Raw genomic sequence first — 7,559 nt, 5'->3', positions numbered from 1 at the left:
GAGGGGTATTATCAATTTGAAAATACGTTTGATTAGATCAGCATTATACTTTGAAGAAAATGAAGCTTGGGAGCTACTCCTTGCAAACATTGGGCATAAAATTGTGATGTCCCTCTCATATATTTGTTACTGGGCGGATTTTGTATTTAAGATTATGATTTCTATCGGTCTTTTGGGTTTTTTTCGAGGGGGGGGGGGGTAACCTAAAATTGAAGACGGGTTACATATGGCCATGTTTATAGTATATATGAAATCTACGTACTTTTAAATGTAAAGAAAAAATGATTGATATATATGTTATCTTGGAGAAAATTTGGTCATCAGCGCAATGCCAATTATATATATAGGCTATAGCTGCTTCAATTCGTTTAAGCATGGACCTGGTTTAAGAAAAACCGTGATCACGTTTACGCGCTGGTATTCACGTAGAAAGTAGGAATTCGACGAAGAGCGGGCGCAATTGCGTTCGGGAAATATTTAGGCTTCCTGATATGAACGAAGATTGCATGGGGTTATTAGGATGTGTATCCGTCTTCATTAGCCCGACCGAATTCATAATATTCAAATTTTTTCTACTCTTATTACTCTATAGAGTATAAATCGCTCCATATCTTAATTAATATCCACGAGAATTATTTATCAGACTGCACCTGTTATTTACTGAAGAAATACAAATAGTGAATACGGTGAACTAGTCCTTTCCCCCGAAATTTGACCTGCAAATTGGCTGCAAAATGACTATAACCTACTAAATGTTTCTATAGTTCTATTTAAACAAAAACAACAACATTGTTTTGTATCTCTTTCATATTGTAATAAAAGTTGAGTAAATTTCATCCGTATTCACGAACCACTTTGGTAAATCGATAGAAACACGCAAGTTGTTTGGCCGTCTTTTACTTTCACTTAACAGGGCGCCCCCACGTGTGAATTCTACTTCCTGTGACGTCATAACAGCTACCGACTGCCATTTTTACTGAAGTAAGGAGCAAATTCGATATCATTGAGACAGGTATTCGCAATAAATGCCAAAACTTCGAACCAAAATGGCTTCTGGAAGCCGTGTTAAGAAAACAGCTTAACAATTCAGCAAACCAATTGCCCTGTTACTGTACCAGGCGTGAAAATATTGTCAGTTCTAACCTTCTGAAGAAGGGATTCGGGGGGCAACGCGAGTAACCAGTAAGTCTGCATGCGGGCAAGTCAAAGTGAATTCTTTTTATGACGATCATTTTCGTCATCCGAGACGTTACCTACGAAAACCTAGGGCTGTTAAGGTAAGATATTTGACTCGTTCTTATTTAATGCTTTATTTCTTATGTAATAAATTGAAAGGTGACTGGCGTAACCTTACTTCTATGGCACTCGAGTTCTATTAAATGCCAGCCACTGAGCCAGAGCCGACTGTCATTTCCAACATTGCACATTGTGCCCTACGTCCGATAACCACACATTGCCTACTGTCAGCCTGTGTAAGGTGAATGCTCTGTTAATCAAAATAATATGATTGTGTAATCATTATTTGTGTCATCTGCCTGCACATCAAGTAAGCCTATACATTGGAGTTACCTGGTAAAAAAAAATGGTGTTGCTTGTCTTATAAATGAATACTAATTTTCTTGCTCGGTTTTATGAAACAACACTTTAGACAGATATACTCAGTAAACCATTTGCAAAATGAATACTAATTTTCTTACTCGGTTTTATGAAACAACACTTTATGGACAAGTATACTTTGTAAACCATTTGCATTATTATGGGTTAAATTGTATTACAATTGTACAGTTAAACTTATATAAATGACAAGATTACCAAAAGTACATGTAGTATGATGTAGGCCTACTGTCATCAAAGTATGATTACCTCTCCACCGTCTGATAATTGTCTGATTTTCTCTTGACATAGCATTCAAAGGAAAAAGAATCAAAATAATTGAACCATAAAGAGAACAGTAGCAGGTCTATCACACTATCAGCGCCTATGCCCACATTTATATCGGGTTACTGGGACGGTACATCATAACAGTACACACTATCCAAGCACTCACATACATGTACCAAAACATGATTAACTACCGTACATGTAATAATGACCCTGTCAGTAAACCAGCAAGGTACTTTTGGATTTTTGTTTGATTTTAGTTAGTAATTTTACAAAGGTACACACTGTGGATAGCCTACTTACTTAGTATATGAAGCAATGATTACAAGCATTATCAATATAATAAATTTGGGGCAAGAAGAACCTACATTTATTTGGCATGTCCAGACTTACTTGTCACAGGCTGGCAGGAAAGTGTACTTAGTTCATTACCTAGTTCTTGTTCAAATGGTACAAGGAAAAAAGAAGAATCTTTGGCAGCTGGGAATCAAAAGAGAGGGTTGAAAATCTGATGATCATAGTAGTTTAGTCAATCCTTATTAGCCCAGTCGGAGCCAAACAGTAGGACGTTAAACCCCATTTCATTTCCATAGTTTACATGTAGTCTCAAAATGACTGAAGTATTTATTGTCTTGGCACTTTAAATCCAATTCTATATTTACATGTACATACATAGGCATTCACATTTCCAGGCCACCATTTCATATAACAACATATAAAATATCAAATGACAGGTGCTCTAAGCTTGGGCAGACAAAGTGTACATTGTTTTCAAAAATGATAGAGCCCTTTTTTTTATACAAAATGACAATTGGCATTCTGTTTAATCCTCAATTTGTATTTGGAAAAGAGCCATGGTGGCTAAGTGAAGAAGATACTGGCTTGCTGGCCTGGATGTCGCAGCTTCGATCCCAGTGTTGGCTGAGAAAGTTCATCAGGATTTTTCGGTGTGTCGGTGGTGCAGAACGGAGGGCGGATGCATGTAAAAGATCCCTTGGCAGTTGAAATTCGATATAAGAGTAGGCTGTAGCATCGCTATCTGGGCAAAAATTCCCTCATAGTCATAGCACACTGTATGGCATATGCCAATCTTCATTAGCCCATTCATTCTGTGGCACCTGATAAAGATATTATATAGCTGTTAATTCACTAAACCTAATAACTGAATGACACGCTCCGGTTTTTGAATGTATGCAATTAAACACGGTTACTGTTTTCAGCCATAATGATAAACACAGAACTAAAAAATCACTTTATTACTGTGTGCAGAGAAGATTGACCTCTCCGTTCTGCCAATTACCTATGTTGTTTCATTCAAGTCGCGTGAATTACATGTACATTGATAAGAAATTCTTGAACATAAATGACACTGTTTCCTCTTGTCACTATCATTAAATATAAAAGGATTATTCTTTCCAACTAATTGGGTTTCACAAACCAAGCAAACAATTAAGATTTCTATAAACAAACATCATTGTATTGTAGTAGATTCAGGGTGTATATGACAAAATTTTTGTCTTGAAAAATTGTAAATTTTTTTAAATCATATTTTTCGCGCACACACATTTTATGTTCAAGAGGAGTGCGAGCGCTTAAGCGTTCACCAAAAATGAATCCCTGATACACAGGTGTAGATTCCAGGATAGGGGGTGGTGCCCGATTTGGTCATAGCTTTCCTACAGAGTTTGTTTTGAATAACATGTCTGCTTAAGATTATTAATTTTAGACCATGCAGTGTGATACATGTATGAGATAAATTTTTCCCTGAATTTCATGTGCCAACTGTTCTATAACAACACATGTATGCTAATATGCACCATTGAACAGGAGGAAACCATGCTGAAAAATTCTCGTCCAAAACTGCAATCGGGATTAAACTTCTGGTTAGTGAGCCAGCACCTTCCTTACTTTTTAACTTTTAATATTTGTTACGGCATATTGGGCTTGAACATAATTGTCAAATCTCAACATTGTCTTACAGATTAAATTTATGATATGTTGAAAGGCTGCTAAGTCAACCGAGTAGTCCATAAGATTCTACAGATTGATAAAGGGCAATAACTGTGGAAATTAATCATGTGCTGAAATTCAATACATGTAGGATGCTTTGTCTCACTAATGTAAAGATTCGATGATGGACTGATGACTAACATTTGAAGTACATGTATACAAGAATAAGAAATTAAGTTTTTGATAGATAACCCTTCGGTTCTCGGCTTCTGTGACGAGAATATTAGAATAGTTTATATCAATACGAATACTTTGCATATTATTGTTTACACAAACCCCTAGTATGATGCAGGACTAAGGGGCTGACAAGGAAAGCTGTCTAGTCGTTCGGATGGGACGAAAAACCGAGGTCCTGTGTTCACTTGGCGTGCACGTAAAAGAACCCTTGGCAGTTGGAATTCGATGTATGAGTAGGCCGTAGTGCCGCTGTCCGGGCAAAATTTCCCTCATTGCACACTGTATGGCGTATGCCCGTCTTCATTAGCCCAGGTTAGGAGCAGAACAGTAGGACGTTAAACTCCATTTCATTTCATTTCTCCTAGTATAAAACTGAACATTGATATGCCAAATTTTGTGTTGAGAGTTTTGGTTTTGTAAGACAGGTGTATTGCAATGTATAGATTTTCTTTTATTTAGACAATCCAACTTCACAGTAACTATGATGTTAGGGCCTACTGCAGGGGTGTCATTAGATAAGAAGCTGGAAATCAGCAAATTTCGCCTTTTAAATTAGGCCAATTTTCAGCTAAAACTGATCAGTAATTTAATTTTAATAAAATAATTTTGCGTAATATTAATTTAAACTAGTGCTGGGCATCAATAGTGATTTTTACTGTCGATAATCGATAGTATTGGCCGAGAAAGTTTATCGGGATTTTCCGACGTGGTTTCCCCATGTCAGTGGTGCAGAATGGAGGGCCTGACATGGACAGCTGTCTAGTCCTTCGGATGAGACGAAAACCGAGGTCCCGTGTATACATTGGAATGCACATAAAAAATTCCTTGGCAGTTGGAATTCGATATACATGTAAGAGTAGGCGATAGGAGCAGAACAGTAGGACGTTAAACTTCATTTCATTTCTTGTTCGTCTAATTAATAATAAACTTTCTCATATTATATACCGTATATAAATTGTTGTTTATTTTTAAAATAATGTAGCCTTGGTTCCGAATGAAGAAATATCGTTGATATGTATGTGGAATATGGTGGACAATTCGTTGTCGATTCGAGTGTCAAAAGCAAAGGAAAATTAATAAAGAGCTTGTTATCATGAATTCGTAAATTGTTTATTATTATTAAAATAATGCAACCTTGATTCCGAATGAAGAAATGCAAGCTCTCTCTTAGATGTATGTCATTGTCATAGTCTTCATTTTTGATGTCATGATTATCGAAACTGTCAAAATGGCTGCCACTGAGAACAACACGAGGATGCGAAAGCAGGGAAATTTAGACTGCTATATTAAAAAGTAGAAAAATAATACTGGTTTGAAAAAGGAATACTTTTTTTTCGTGTTGAACAAGAAATATTATTTACAAATAGCATATATGTTATACTATAGGCGTTATTGACTACAAGAACTGCATGTGCATATCTACCAAGTACCGACACTGCTACAGTAGACTACGTCGATGGCCTGGCTACCCCACTAACCTGTAATTTCTTTCATTCTTAATGTCAACAGTCTAATTTGTATATGTGCCTTCTATACATTATATTATAGAATAACATCATAAAGTGATAAACAGCTTGTTTTAGTTTTATTTTGGATATAACATTGAATTTACATATTAACAAATATAGTATATGAAAACAAGCAAAAGCTTATTTATTCATCTCCCTAGCATACTGGTATTTAAAAATCTACAATAGAAATGTTGAGCGTGCACCACAAGCTTTAATTTAGGCCTAATTTTTTAGGAAAAAAACCCCACGCCCTTCATGCTTTCAGTGTCCGTGGTGCCTGGGTTGCTCGCAGAGTCGGTTGGCCCTAACATTTGCTGCTCTTTACTTTAGCAAAATTTCCTGTTACCGGTACTTAAAAAGTTCGTGAAATCCCTGGTCTACTAGCATGTACTAATATAGAGTCAAACTGTATTATTAAGGCTGATAACAAATGAAATGAAATAGGTTTAACATCCTACTTTCATGCACCGACTGGACTACTAAAGACGGGCATACGCTATGTTGTTACAGAAATTCCAAATTTCGAGGGTTCTTCTAAGGTGAGCAAGGCACCTCGATTTTTTTGTCCCTTCCGAACGACTAAACACTGCCAAACCCTCTGTCCTGCACCATTGACAAGGTTTGAAAGTTCTGAGAAAATTCCCAGGAATTTTCAAGAGTGGTTTACCCCAAAACACACTGGTGCAGTACAACAGACGTGGCATGGAAAAGTGTCTAGATAGTTTTTCGGATTGAGAAGAAAAATGGAGGTCCAGTGTACACATTGGAGTGTATGTAAAAGAACCTTTGACAGTTGGAATTCGAAATAACAAGTGGGCTGTTGTGCTGCTTTCCAGCCACAATTTTCCTCTTAGAAAGCTGTATGACGTACATGTACATGTATGCATTCATGTTTTCATTAGCCCAGTCGGTGCAGTAGAGTAGGATGTTAAACTTTAAACTAGTACATGTATAAACCCCATTGCTATTAAGTTAGCTAATGACCACTAATGTTAAATGAACAATAACTATAATTTGATATCAATGAAAAGGATAACAATTCAACAACAAGTATTGCAATGTAGATATAAATTTGACCTAGTAAAATCCATTTAAAAAAACCGTGTAGACTTGTGTACATAAGAGTATAATAGGTGGACTATTTATCAATGTATACTATTTATGTGGACCACACCTTGTTTAATGCTTGCTTATATTGAGTTTAGATATCTAGTGTTTTGTTTTGTAGATACATGTACATTGTACAGTAGTTACTTTTTACAATACATAACCATCTCTATATATCTTCGGAGGGCCTGACACGGACAGCTATCTACTATCTAGTCATTCGGATGGGATGAAAAACGAGGTCCCATGTACATATTGGCGTGCACTTAAAAGATCCCTTGACTGTTGGAATTCGATTTAAGAGTAGAGTAGGCCGTAGTGCTGTTGCCTGGACAAAATTTCCCTCATAGCACACTGTATGGCGTATTCCCGTCTTAATTAGCCCAGTTCGGAGCAGAACTGTAGGACGTTAAACCCTATTTCATTTCTTTATATTTTGAGAGAAGTGTGCGAATGGATGGGGATGTAATAAGCTGTAATGGTTACTGTTTGTTGTAAGGTTAATAATATCCAAGATTTTGATGGAATAGTCCAGTAGTCCAGAGCCATGAAAAGTGTGCCCAGTGTAAAATGTCATGGCTGACAAGCCCAGGAAATGACTATATTTGGATGGGACTGAATACATTTTAATGATAAAAAAAATGTGGAACACAATCGTGTAGTGTTTAAAATCATGTGATGCCCGTAAAAACTTCTTTCTTTCACGCATCATATGTATAAATTGTTGTACATGTAAGTTTAGCAATGAGTCAATTGGCCAATATATGGGTGAATGCTCACTAGTCCGCAGGTTCATTGATACCCATATTTATAGTATTTCTTATAGCGGAGGACTAGTGCACCCCTCTCATGATATGCCCTATTGACAATATA

At 36.6% G+C, this 7,559-nt stretch overlaps 1 protein-coding gene across 4 annotated transcripts in view; it reads left to right on the top strand.

Moving 5' to 3' along the window:
* The first annotated feature begins 952 nt into the window (after positions 1-952).
* Positions 953-7,559, top strand: part of LOC126820418 (cAMP-regulated phosphoprotein 21) — a 48,209-nt gene continuing 41,602 nt past the window's right edge. For all 4 annotated transcript variants that reach the window (XM_050548349.2, XM_050548348.2, XM_056101087.1 and 1 more), the window contains exon 1: positions 953-1,277. The gene's annotated coding sequence lies outside the window, so the exon portion shown is untranslated. The remainder of the gene's footprint in view (positions 1,278-7,559) is intronic.

Source organism: Patella vulgata, chromosome 5 (genome assembly GCF_932274485.2).
Source record: "Patella vulgata chromosome 5, xgPatVulg1.2, whole genome shotgun sequence".
Lineage (NCBI taxonomy): Eukaryota > Metazoa > Mollusca > Gastropoda > Patellidae > Patella > Patella vulgata.
The sequence above is the reverse complement of the archived record's forward strand: the minus strand, read 5'-3'. Positions and strand labels throughout refer to the sequence as shown.